We start from the raw sequence: 13,833 nt of genomic DNA on the forward strand, positions 1-13,833 counted from the left end.
CAAACACAGCTTCTCCCTACTCCTGCAGGCTTTCAGGTGATTGACGAGGACAGAGTCCCTCAGCTGCAAAGTGACTGAAGTTTGGAAACTATGTCCAGAACTTCCCAGTGTGTATTCAGGTGGTCATCCTTCAGGCCTGCAGGTGGACAGCAAGAGCAACAGTAAGATATTAACTACTGTAGATACTCTCCTTTCTTTCCAGTAGACTCACCAAAAGAGAATGGGAGATGAGTACTTGAACATTGGAACCAGTCAGCATGCTAGGGTGAGCTGCCGGTACTTGGAGCTCAGGAGTGGACATGGAGAGCAAAACATGCATTGTTACTAAAGAGGACAGTTAGGCATTTTACTGTGAAAAGGGAAATCATTTAAAAGTGAGCAAGACACCTTAAGAAAAGGTCTCTCTCTCTCTCTCTCTCTCTCCTCTCTCTGTAATTCTGACTTTCAAATAAATAAATCTTTTTTTTAAAGAGCTTATGCTTAAGGGTAGTGTTCATGGAAAATGTGTGGGACATTTTTAAGCAAGATTTTAGATGAATTTTCCAACCCCTGAACCTCCTAGAGATTAGAATAGACTTCTAATGCACAACTTCCACTTATGCTTAATTAGGTTTTTGTTTTGAATTGTTTTTGATGAAACAGCAAGGAATTCTGAGTTATAGACTTCCTATTTCAGAGACAGGAGAACACTGATGCCTGCATTATAATTAAATAATGCCTATCACCCTTTCTTAAGCAACAAATGATCACAGATTCTCTCTTTGCTGCTAATTAATGAGCATGGTGATTCTTCCCACCGGAACCACCTTCCCCCCTACACTCCCTCCCCTCTTCCTCCTTCCTCTCCTATTGACATGGAATGCCTTACATAGCTAGGCTGAACTTTTAATCCACTTGGCCCTAGGTGTTCATACACTTCAACTCTGTGTGATTATTCATATGCCCTTTTTATGACAAGGCTTATGTCAGAATGACAAATTATATATTCACCTAATACTGAGAGTCATCAAATTGATTTCTATTTTCTTCTCTCTTAGGCAGTTCTTGAGGGGCAGAAATATTTAGTTTGTATATCATGTATTTATTCAACTAAAAGACTGACTGTCAAGAGGCTGAGTTTTAGTGTCAAAGCAAATATGTTTCTAGACCCCATGAAGTTTACAGTCTGGCAAGAAAGAGCCATCTACCCAAAGAATATTGTTTAACATAGTAAATGCTGGTGTGAAGTCAGTGGATAAAGATTGAAGCATTCTTAATCTAGCACCAACTCTAATCCCATGATCTCTAATTGAGAGAAGTAATCAGAAACACAGAATTCCATGTTACCCCGTTATCTCTTTGAATTTCTGATTAAAAAATAAAACATATCAAACAACACAGAAATACCTAGGAGTGCATAATATTTATATACCATCTTGATATTAAAAATAAGAAAAAATAACCATGAAATAATAGCAACTTTGAATCTCCTTTGTTTTCTAGACAAGTTATAATCCTATGTGGTTCTTTACAGTAAATTATTACAGTAAATTACAGTAAATGATTACAGTACATCATTACAGAAAATTATTACAATAAATTATTTTTGTAGGTACTCTTCATCTCTCTCATATTTTTCCCTTTGAGAAATCAGATTTTAAAAACTGAGACACAAGACAACATAAAGATTTTTAAGCTAGTATAATATATTGATTGGCTCTCTAAAAAAGATTTATTTATTTATTTGAAAGTCAGAGTTACACAGAGTAGATGGGGAGAGAGAGAGAGAGAGAGAGATCTTCCATCTTTTGGTTCACCCACCAATTGGTCACAATGGTTGGAGCTGTACTGATCCGATGCCAGCAGCCAGGAGCTTCTTCTGGGTCTCCCACACAGATGCAGCTGCCCAAGGTCTTGGGCCATCTTCCACCGCTTTCCCTGGCCATAGCAGAGAGTTGGATCAAAAGCAGAGTAGACGGGACACAACCTCCACCCATATGGAATGTCAATGCTTTACCTGCTATGCCACAGTGCTGGCCCCTTGATTGGCCTATAAGTTAGACTTTTTTATGATATTAAAAAACACCATGCTTTTCTAAGCTCTTTCCATTCAGTTTCTACTTTGTAAACTCCAGATAATACTGTCCCCAGAATTAATCTAAGGTATAAATGCTATGATATAAGGCATTTAACCCGTTAACCTGTCTCTTTGAATACTCAGCTATGTTAGCTCTGTGTCCATTCTTCTGTCTCTGTACTAGATGAATAAAAAGACAGTGTAAAATGTTTTGAAAAGAACTATAAGGGGTCGGCGCTGTGGTGCTGCTGCCAATTGGGGAGTGAACCAGCAGATGGAAAACCTCTCTCTCTCTCTCTCTCCCCTCTCTCTCTCTCTCTGCCTCTCCTTCTCTGTAACTCTGACTTCCAAATAACTCAATAAATCTTAAAAGAACTATAAACATCAATAAAACACAAAGAAAATTGTATTCTCAAAACTGGATATTAAACCATGCCTTCTACACCTCTGTTAAAAGTTACATTCTATCATAGTCATTTATGATTTCTAGGGCCAAAATAGTAAATAAGATTTTTCTGGAAGAGACAGAGGTTATGAGGGAGCCAGAATTTGGGGTCAGTAAGCAGCAGTGTCACTCTTTCAGATTTGATGCAGGAAAGGAAGAAAGCAACTGATCCCTGAGATTTTTGGGTGGGAAGGAAAGGAAGGAGGGAATGAATAAAAGCAAAGGCCCTCTGTTTGTGGGCACCCACCCCTGACTACAGCCTTTGGGAGGGTCAGCTGGTGTCTCTAGGGATGCTGCGGCCTCGATTCCATTTCCCAGAGTTCCCAGGAGCTCGGATGTATTATGCCTTCTGAATGCCTGTGCGCATGCACGTGCTACTGCCATTCCCTGGGGCCTGAGTTGGACCAGAGGGAGTTCATTCCCTGATCAGGGTCAGCCCTGGGGGCTGTGCTTCTCCTTCTCTGGCATTTACTGCATCTCCTGCTCTGCACGTGCGATCCCAGGCAGTTTCCAAGTGCTCACCCTGAGCCTGCCTCCTGCTGCTTCTTCCCTCTTCATCCTCCACCTGTGGGTCCCACTTACCAGGGAGTCTCTTCCTGCCACTCCCCAAATCGCTCCCTGTGTGTCCAGAAGAAAGGGTACCTGCTCCAGGGACTTTCTGCTGCAGGTTTGGCATGCAGGAAGGGGCGGGGACACTTGTGGGAGAAGGGTGGTTGCCAGGGTGCCATCTATCATGGCAGCTTCCCCTGAGGTCAGGGTTGGGACCCGGGCTGTTCTGTCTCCCAACTCTGCTTCACAGGCTCCCAGCATCTGGACTCTCTCCTGCAGAACCTCACCCAAACTGTCCCTAATGCGCTTTATTTAGTGGTTACAGGAGAGAGAGTTTAGAGTTCTGGAAACCTGCACAGGCAGGGAAGGAATGCGGAAAGACTCCTGATCTCCACAGTCAATAATCTGGGTTCCCAAAGTGGGTTGTCTCAGAATGCAGTCTGGCCAGGCCTCTTGATGTTTCCTGGGCTGGTTCCTGCAGGGTGGGGCTGGGTGGCCTTCAGCAGGGAGCCTGGGGCAGCAGAGGGGTGGGAAGGAGGATGTGACTAAGATCTGCCCCACTGCTCTCATCCTGCACCTCATCTTCCTGGTGGGGAGCAGTGTGAAGCGTGCATTGATCCCTCTCAAGTATTAATTATCAGATTTTTCCAATCTGTTACAGAAACCTGGGGTGGGAAAACTCCCTTCTTTCAAACAGGCACAGAGACAGTGGAGGATCCAAGGAGTTTCTATTAATGGCCCTAGGCTCAACTGGAATGATTTCCTGAGAATTGAGCATCAAATTCAAGTTTCTTAGCTGTTACAACATTGGTGGGTTTAAATGGCAGCCTACATGATTAGGACCACATTTCCAATGGTCAGTGGGTCCAGTATGTTTGTAAAAGAGATGCCAGGGACAGATTTATTAGGATAGATTTATGACTGGAGTTTACAGAAGCAGAACTTAGGACATCTTCCCTCCCTAGATAAGATTTCAGTGGGTAGCTGTTTCACTCGTTAATTGTGAGCATCCACTTTTAAAGGTTTGTGTTGGATGGGGTCCACTTCTCTTTCTTTGATGATGTATTTGGCTGCTTTTCATTTTCTGTCTTCAGCTATTTCTTCTCCTGTTAGCAAGGCTGTCAACTGTTTTGACCTGACGCTGATCCCTTTGCAAAATAAGAAGGGAACTAAAATTAATGCAAGTCTATTGTGTTGTCAATAACTGGAGCAACTTTTTTAAAGATTTATTTATTCATTTGAAAGAGTTACACAGAGAGAGGAGAGAGAGAGAGAGAGAAAGAGAGAGAGAGGTCTTCCGTCTGATGGTTCACTCCCCAATTGGCAGCAACAGCTGGAGCTGTGCCAGTCTGAAGCCAAGAGCTTCTTCTGGGATGAAGCTGTTTTTTAAAATAATTATTTATTTATTTGAAAGGCAGAGTTACAGAGTGGTAGAAGCAGAGATCGATGGCTGGAGCTGTTTGGATCCAAAACCAGAAGCCAGGAGCTTTGTCCAGGTCTCATAGGTGGGTGCAGGAGATGAGGGATTTGGGCCATCTTCTACTGTTTTCCCAGGCCACAGAAGAGAGCTGGATAGGAAGTGCAGCAGCCAGGATCCCAACCGGCACCCATATAGGATGCTGACACTGCAGGAAGTAGCTTTACCCACTATGCAACAGTGCTGCCCACTAACTGGAGCTCTTTTAATCTGAGTTTGCATAAAGTGGAGAATTACAACATCATAAATACAGATAAGTAACATCTTTTTCTCTCCCCAGTACTTTACAGTTACCCAGTGATCCAGTGAGAATCTTACATTCCACACTGTGTCATTAAGAAGCTCACTTGCTTGTCTTATTTTGGGTTCTGTGTTTAAACCCATGACATTTTTGAAATGGGAGGATATTAGTTCTACAATTTCATAGAGACTGGTCTGGGGAAGCATCAATAGAAGTTATAACTGTGAGAGTGGTAAGAAAGAAGAGGGGAAGAAATAAGTGCCCCTTACCCCACACAGAGATGTCCACAAATGGAGTAGAAGATGTGCTCTTGAAAACTATGGCTGACTTTCTGGGACAAACTGTGTTTGAGTGCTTCACATTTTCTGATAGAAAGGTGTTGCCACCAGGTTATTAGTATATTTATTTAGTTAGTTTTTAAAGATTTATTTATTTATTTGAAAATCAGAGCTACACAGAGAGAGAAGGAGAGGCAGAAAGAGAGAGAGAGAGAGAGAGAGAGAGAGAGGTCTTCCATCAGGTTCATTTCCCCAATGGCTTCATCATTGTGAACTTTGCTCAGTTCCTGACCTATACCTTTCCTTTAACCTAGTACTTTGCCATGTAGTAGCCCATGAAAACTGCAGACTGCATAAATGAATGAATACTTCGAGGGCTGTGATTTCTTAGAGGAACATCATGAGACAGAAGGAATAAAACAAAACAAAAGTATCCTCCATATATAGAAGATATACTGTTTTTGCAAGCCACAGAGAAGAGGAAGAAGCAGGGAAGTAGTGAGACTGGAAAGTTTGTGGCAAATGTAATAGGCACTGGTCAAGAATTCAACAAGCCCATTAGGAAAGTATTAAGGATTCTTTACTTCCATGTAGACTCTGCCCTCTAATGGTGAACAGAGTCCTCTAAACCCACTTGTTGCACAAATGAAAACCCAAGCATTGTCTTCTCCTACAGATGGAGTCTGCTATTGGTTTTGATTTACATTTCCCTAATGGCTAGTGATATTGGGCATGTTCATCTATGTCTTGACCATTGAGATTTCTTCTTCTGAGAAACATCTATTCTGATCATTGCCCATTTCTTACGTGTACATTTTGCTTCTTGTTTGGAGTTATTCCAGTTCTATATATTTATGTTCTGGCTATCAATCTTTTGTCATAGTCAGAGTTTTAATGTTTCCTGCCATTCTGTCCATTGTGTCTTCACTCTGTTGATTACTTTGTTGTGAAGATGTATCTTAATTTGATATGCTCAACTTTGTATATTTCATTTTTGTTACTTGTGCTTTTGGAATCTTACCCAAAACTGTTGTCTATGCTACTGTTTTACAGTTTCTCATATGTTTACTTAGGTTTTGGGTTTTTTTTTAACATACATAATTTTATTACAAAATTAAAAAAAAAAACACAGAATGCAACATCCTAAAAAAATCCAAATTTACTAATGATACTAATTCCTACAGCTTTGCTGTGCTACCATACACAAGTCAAGAAATTAAAGAAACCATTAAATATTTAGGAACATTCAACATCAGAAGCTTTAAAATCTAACTGTATGTAGTAGCCCCTCAAAAAGCTACAACCTGCATTTTTTAAAAAAAGTATTTTCTCTACAAAGAATCTTACCAGCTATACAAAAATCTGTACAGTTTTTTTATACTGAAGCTAATATTGAGCTGCACTTGAATTCACATTCTTAGCAAAACAACTGCCTGAGCACACACACACACTCCACACTCATCATTACAGGATGGCCATTTATCCTTCATCTTCATCCTTTTCCTCATCATCTTCATCTTCTTCCTCTTCCTCTTCCTCTTCTTCCTCCTCATCTTCAGGTTCATTCTTCTTCTTTGATCCTGTGGGCCTACCAGGGCCCTTCTTTCCTGCTTCACTTTTGCCCTTGGCACGGTATGCAGCAATATCCTTTTCATATTTCTCCTTTAGCTTAGCTGCTTTCTGTTCATATGGTTGTTTATCTTTGGCTGACTGTTCAGACCACATCTCACCCAATTTTTTTGCAGTGTCCCCAATGGACAGGCCAGGGTGTTCACTTTTGATCTTTGGGCGATGTTCAGAGCAAAACAGAAAGAAGGCAGATGGTGGTCTTTTAGGAGCATTGGGATCCTTTTTCTTTCCCTTCTTATCACCCTTGGGAGGAACGTAATTTTTCATCTCCCTGTCATAATGAGTTTTATCACTTTTTGCCATATCTTCAAACTTGGACTTTTCCTTTGCAGACATGGTCTTCCATCTCTCCGAGCATTTCTTAGAGAATTCCGCGAAATTGACTGAAGAGTCAGGGTGTTTCTTTTTGTGCTCTTCCCGGCACGTCTGCACAAAGAAGGCATAAGAGGACATTTTGTCCCTCGGCTTGTTGGCTTGTTGGGGTCTCCTTTACCCATGACGACGGAACGGCGGCCACCTGGTGTGAGTTGCTCCTCATACTCCTGCAGAGCAGCCGGATCCGACGGTGTCACTTCCTTCCCTCAGCTCCGGCGTGAACTCAGGATGTGAGGGCGATCTGGCTGCGACATCTGTCACCGCATTGATCCCCAGGGTTGATTCGGCTGATCTGGCTGGCTAGGCGGGTGTCCCCTTCCTCCCTCACCACTCCATGTGGGTCTCTCCTGAAGCTGTGCACTTGGTCGAAGAGGACGACCTTCCCCGCTAGAGGAGGACTGGTCTTCGGTCAAGGGTATATGAGTAGCTGCACTCCCCTGCTAGAACCTCCAAACAAACTCTCAAGCTTTGGATTTTATATTTAGACTTTTAATTCACCTTGAGTTGCTTTTACATAGTATATGAGGTGTTGGGGTATCTTTTCAGGCTTCTACATATGGATAATCACTTTCCTTTAAACCATTTGCTAAAGGGATTCTTCTTTCTCCTGTTTGTTTTATTTCCTTTATTAAATAGGGGTTGGCTGTAGAAAAGTCGGTTTATTTCAGCTGCCTATTTTTTCCATTGAACTATGTGTCTGTTTTTCCAACAGTGCTAACACTGCTTCTATTTTTTTAAGATTTCTTTATTTATTTGAAAGGCCAGATGCTTCTTCCAAGTCTCTCATGTGGGTGCCAGCACCATAGAATATGGTCCATCTTCCACCAATTTCCCAGTTGCATTAGTAGGGAGCTGGATTGGAAGTGGAGCACCTGGTCTTCTAGCAACAACATATGGGATGCATGCACAGCAGGACAAGGCATTAACCCACTACACCACAGCATCAAACCCTTCCTTATTTACTTCTGCTGTGATCTTTCATTATTCACTTTTTTCTACTGCCCCACAACTTGACTCATTCCTGTTTTTTTTTTTTTTTTTTCCTGGGTCCTGGAGGATGGTAGTAGGTTGCTTCTGGGATATCTTTCTTTTTTATGTTAGTAGATACTTGGTAATCTAAAATCATAGTTTTTAGTTTCTATATTTCTCTGCTAATCATGAGGAACTTCTAGATGACAGCAGAAAATGCTGGCAGAAATGAGGATATATTAATTTGCTAAGAAAATACCACAGAGAATATGATTTAAATCATGGAATTTTACTTCTCACAGTTGTAGAGGCTGAAAATATCAGATCAAGGTCCTAATAGGCTCGATTTTTCCAGAAGCCCTTCTCTGATGTGACAGACACATCTATCATTTGATCTGCTTAAAAGCACTTTCTTCAGGTAGAGTCATGTTGGTGGTTAGCACTTCAGTGTTTGAGTTTTAGGGAGGCACATTTCAGTCCACAACAGCAAAGGGGCCCTGTGGTCTACTTCAATGACAGCCATCTCTGCGGAGGACAGAAAGTTTGAAATCAGCGTTAGGATTTCTCACAGTATTACTGTCAGTGCTATCTCCATCAAATGTGCATTCATGTACACACAAACAAAACTACCTGTACACATAAACACATTCAACAGTGGAAATGCCTGATGGTTGTGTACAGGTAACATCAATATAATAATCCATAAGATGGCCTATTAGTAGACATTAAAAAGAGAATTAGAAAGAATGACAACAAAATCTGCAGTTACCTACATTTATGTCTATATGTATGATATTCGGTATTTATAGTTGCTAAAAGATGAATACTGATGAGTGGGAATAAAAGCTAAACCTTACCTTGCAATATTGCAGCCTAGTCTACATGAAAGATGTCTTCCTAAAACCTTTCCCTGGGCCCACTCTGTGGCTTAGTAGATTAAGCATCCACCTGCAGCACCAGCATCCCACATGGGCACCAGTTTGAGTCCCTGCTCCTGCACTTCCAATCCAGCTCTTTGCTAATGGGCTAGGAATGCAGTGAAATATGCCCTGAGTGCTTGGGCCCCTGCACCCATGTGAGAGACCTGGAGGAAGCTGCTGACTCCTGGCTTCTGGCACCTGGCTTCAGATCGGCCCAGCTCCAGCCATTCTGGCCATTTAGGGGTTAACCAGTCTATAGAAGACCTCTCTTTCTCTTCCTCTCTATATCTGTCACTCTGCCTCACAATAAAGAAATACATTTTTTTAAAAACCTTTCCCTTTTTAAATTTCTTAATTGTTTTAAAGATTCATTTATTTATTTATTTACAAGTTGAGTTACAGACAGAGAGGAGAGCCAGAGAGAAAGAGAGAGGTCTTCCATATGATGTTCACTCCCTAATTGATTGCCACTGCCAGAGCTGTGCTGATCCAAATACAGGAGCCAGGAGCTAGTTCCAGGTCTCCCAGATGGGTACAGGGGCCCAAGGCCCAAGGCCATCTTCTACTACTTTGCCAGGCCATAGCAGAGAGCAGGATCAGAAGTGGAGCAGCTGAGTATTGAACCGGCCCCCATATGGGATGCTGGCGCTTCAGGACAGGGTGTTAACCTGCTCCACCACAGCAGCAATCCAACATTTTAAATTTCTGATACTCTAAAGTAGCACAGGACTGCATTACATATAGGAAAGATGTATTTAAAAATTATAAATCTAGTGCATTTTAGCAGAAGTTTCAACAAATACTTCTGATTTTCTCAACATTATGTATAAATAAATGACAGAATGAGTCATTGTCAGATTAATAGAAGGAGTTTGAGAGGATTGTCTCTCTTTCAATTGTGTTGAATAGTTCTTGAGAAGCATTAGTTCTTTAAAAGACTTGTAGAATCCAATAGTGAGGCTGTCTGATCCTGGACTTTTCTTCCTTGGGAGGGTCTTTATTACTCATCCAATCTCTGTCTTGGTTTTTGATTTGTTTAGCTTTTCTATGTGTCTTCATGACTCAATTTTGGTATATTGTGTATGTCCAGGAATCTGTTGATTTTTCCTCTAGGTTTTCCAATTTGTTAACCATCACAACAGATGCCCACATCATATATTGCAGTGCTAATCTGAGTTTTGGGTACTCCACTTCCAAATCAGTTTCATGTTAATATCCCTGGGAAGCAATGGATAATAGCTCCAATTCTTTCCTTCTTGTCATCTAATTTGGAGAACTGTAACCTAAATGGGGACTTGAAACCTGGTCTTGCACAGTTGTAGCCATGTAGAAAGTGAACCAGCAGATGGGATATCTCTCTGCTTCTCTTTCCTTCTTTCTTTGTCTCTGTGTCTCTCTGCCATTTTTCATCATATTAAAATATTTAGTTACTTATTTGAAAGAGTTACAGAGAGAGGGAGAGACAGAAATCTTCCATACCTAATTCATTTTTGAGATGACTTTAATAGCCAGAGTGTGGCCAGGTTGAAGCCAGGAGCTTTTCCTCCGATGTGCGTGGCAGCATCCCAGCACTTGGGCCAACTTTCCCTGCTTTTTCAGTCCATTGGTAAGGAGCTGGATCAGAAATGGAATAGCTGGTATTTGAACTGGTGCACATAGAGGATGCCAATGTAACAGACAGCAGCTTTGTCCACTGCACCACAACCACCAGCTCCTCTTTCTGCCTTTCCAATAAATACATCTGTTGAAAAAGAACTTAAGGTAGTAAAAGTCATCATGACTGAGCAATGTCAAATTTATTGAAGTGGTCGACTTTCTTAAAGGTCTATTTATGAATTTGAAAGGCAGCACTAGAAAGAGAGAGTGGGAGAGATGGATCTTCCTCCTGGTTTGTTCACTCCTCAAATGGCTGCAGTGACTGTGGCTAGGCCAGACTGATATCAGGAGCCAGGGGCTTCTTCCAGGTCTCTCACATGGGTGTAGGAGCCCCAATATTTGAGTCACCCTGTGCTGCTTTTCCAGACACATTAGCAGGGAACTGGATCCGTTTGGAGCATTAATGTCTATGATACTCTCCTTGCAGTTGAAGGATTTAGAATCCATTTCAATTATGGGTGGGCCAAGTACAACAGCTCCCAATTGTCCAAGGTTTGGATTAGATGGGTTCTGAGAAATTTTGTTAAAATAGTTATTAATCATAACTCTCAGTTTAAGCTTTTCTTACCAAATTTTCATGTTTGCTGATGTTTATATCTATGGGAAAGTTGGGTCTCTGGATTGCAACCAATGAAAGCATCCAGACTAAGAGTAATAAGGTCAACAGTCAACCAAATGATGTCCAGCTGAACTGAAATAGCTTTTCTTATTTGGTAGAGGGGTTACCTCCTGCATTATACTGACATACTGACATAGACAGTAGATATTGGAGCCTGTCTCTTCTGCCAAATGGAGAATGCCGCATTTTGATCCATCATATATATATTTATATATTATAATATATATTACATTATATATTTCTATACATAATATAGAATTACATATAATTATCATAAATATATAATATATAATTATATATAATTATATATAAATTTATTATTTATAAATAAGTACATATTTATTTCTGATTCAGCTCCTTACCATTGGATTGAACAAGCAGTGAAAGATGGTCTAATGCCTGGGATGCTGCCACACACATTGGAGATGAAGCTCCTAGCTTCAACATGGCCACACTCTGGCTATTGAAGTCATCTCAATAATATATATATAATTATATATATAATTATAATAAATTATATAATATATTATATGATAAATTATAATATATTTTATATATGAATATATTTATATACATAAATATATAAATAAATGTAAATATATGTATAAAGTTTTTATTTATGTATTTGACAGGTGTACTTATAGACAGTGAGAGGAAGAGACAGAGAGAAAGGTCTTCCATATGCTCATTTACTCCCCTAATGACTGCAATGTCTGCAGCTGGGCCAATCGGAGCTGGGAGCTTCCAGGTCTCCCATATTTTGGCAGGGACCAAAGCACTTGGAACAGCTTCTACTGCTTTCCCAGGCTATTGCAGAGAGCTGTAAAGGAAAAGGAGAAATGGGGACTAGAACTGGTGAACATATGGGGTGGCAGCACTGCAGGTAAAGGATTACACCACTGCACCACAGTGCTGGCCCCAGTCTATCCTTTATTAAGGAGATCTCAGTAATCATGTTCAGGTATTGCTGTCCTATATTCATGGCCAAAGTCCTAGCAGGCAACGTGGTTTGGAGAATCATAAGCACAATGTGTGTAGGAAACTTCATTTCTCATACAGCACAGTTAATAACAAGGATCCAAGAGGGGAAATTACTTGCATCATAGTCTTTGAGAACTAATGGATATCACAGGTGATCTAAAGAATTTAGAAGGTTTGTGAGCCCCTAGAGTGAAAAAGTCACTGGGAGCACAAGGACAGTCCCTAGAGTTTATTTTGATGGATTTTGGCCCCTTTCATTGAAGGGAGGCCCAAAGAAGCTAGACTGATTTGTAAACCTCAGAAGTGTCTTTTCAAGGTGAAGGCAAACTGAGACTCAGGGGTTTTTGGAAAAACTTGGAACAAAACACATTTCCCACACTTGGTTAAGACACATCATTTATCTACTGATTTTCATCAGATCTGTTAACATTAGGTATAAGGTACAGTGGACATGGTGGATGGTATACAGCAATATGATTTTAGTAATATATCATGAGGTGCTTTTTTTTTTTTTACTGCATTTAGCAGGTAAAATTGGGCTACCTAATGGGATATAGCTGGAATAATCACCTTTTTGTTAAATAAATCTGAGGTAATAAATGTTAGTGTATGAAGACAATGAGTTTTCTTTTATTGGGCCTTCTTGGCTATTTTAATCTGGGATTTGTGAATTCTCATTTTCTCTAGGCAAGTTTTAACTGAAAAATTTTATTTTATTCTTCATCCTGTTGGACCAACTCTGCTGCTTCTGGGATTTTTTTAGTACATCTGACAATTGGAAATTTAGACAATAGTGTAGTTAAAAAGAGATGTACCAAGTAAAGTATTTATTTTTATTCTGATACATATTTTGGAATTCTTCTGAAATTCCTATTGAATATCCTTGTTAAATTTAGTTGCATCCTAGGTTAAGACGTATTGGAGGCAGGACCCATGGCTCAACAGGCTAATCCTCCACCTGCGACGCAGGCACATCGAGTTCTAGTCCTGGTGGGAGCACCAGATTCTGTCCCAGTTGCTCCTCTTCCAGTCCAGCTCTCTGCTATGGCCCAGGAGTGCAGTGGAGGATGGCTCAAGTGCTTGGGCCTTGCACCTGCATGGGAGACCAGGAGGAAGCACCTGGCTCCTGGCTTTGGATCAGTGCAGTGTGCTGTTTAGGACATCTGCCATTCTATGGGTCTGCTGTGTATCTCACTTCCCATGTTGGATCATTCTCTCCCTTTTTGATTCTATCAGCTAGTATTTGCAGACACTATTCTTGTTTATGTGATCCCTTTGGTTCTTAGTCCTATCGTTACAATCAATTGTGAACAGAAATTGATCACTGGGACTAGTGAGATGGCATTGGTACATGCCACCTCGATGGGATTGAATTCGAATCCCCTGCTATGTTTCTAACTCTACTGTTTGAGGTAAGTCAGCTTGAGCATGTCCCAAATTGCACATCTCTTCCCTCTCTTATTCCCACTCTTATATTTAACAGCAATCACTTTTCAGTTAAGTTACAGCACTTAAGAAGAATTGTGTATTGATTACAGTATTCAACCAAAAGTATTAAGTAGAAAAAACAAACAAAAAAATACTAAGAGGGATAACATATGAAGCTGCTCATCAACAGTCAGGGTGAGGGCTGATCAA

General features: G+C 40.7%; 1 pseudogene; it reads right to left on the minus strand.

Moving 5' to 3' along the window:
- Positions 1 to 6,525: 6,525 nt before the first annotated feature.
- LOC138850352 (high mobility group protein B2 pseudogene) lies at positions 6,526 to 7,172 on the minus strand (annotated as a pseudogene).
- Between the last annotated feature and the right edge of the window lie 6,661 nt (positions 7,173 to 13,833).

The sequence above is a fragment of the Oryctolagus cuniculus genome, chromosome 7 (genome assembly GCF_964237555.1).
Source record: "Oryctolagus cuniculus chromosome 7, mOryCun1.1, whole genome shotgun sequence".
NCBI lineage: Eukaryota > Metazoa > Chordata > Mammalia > Lagomorpha > Leporidae > Oryctolagus > Oryctolagus cuniculus.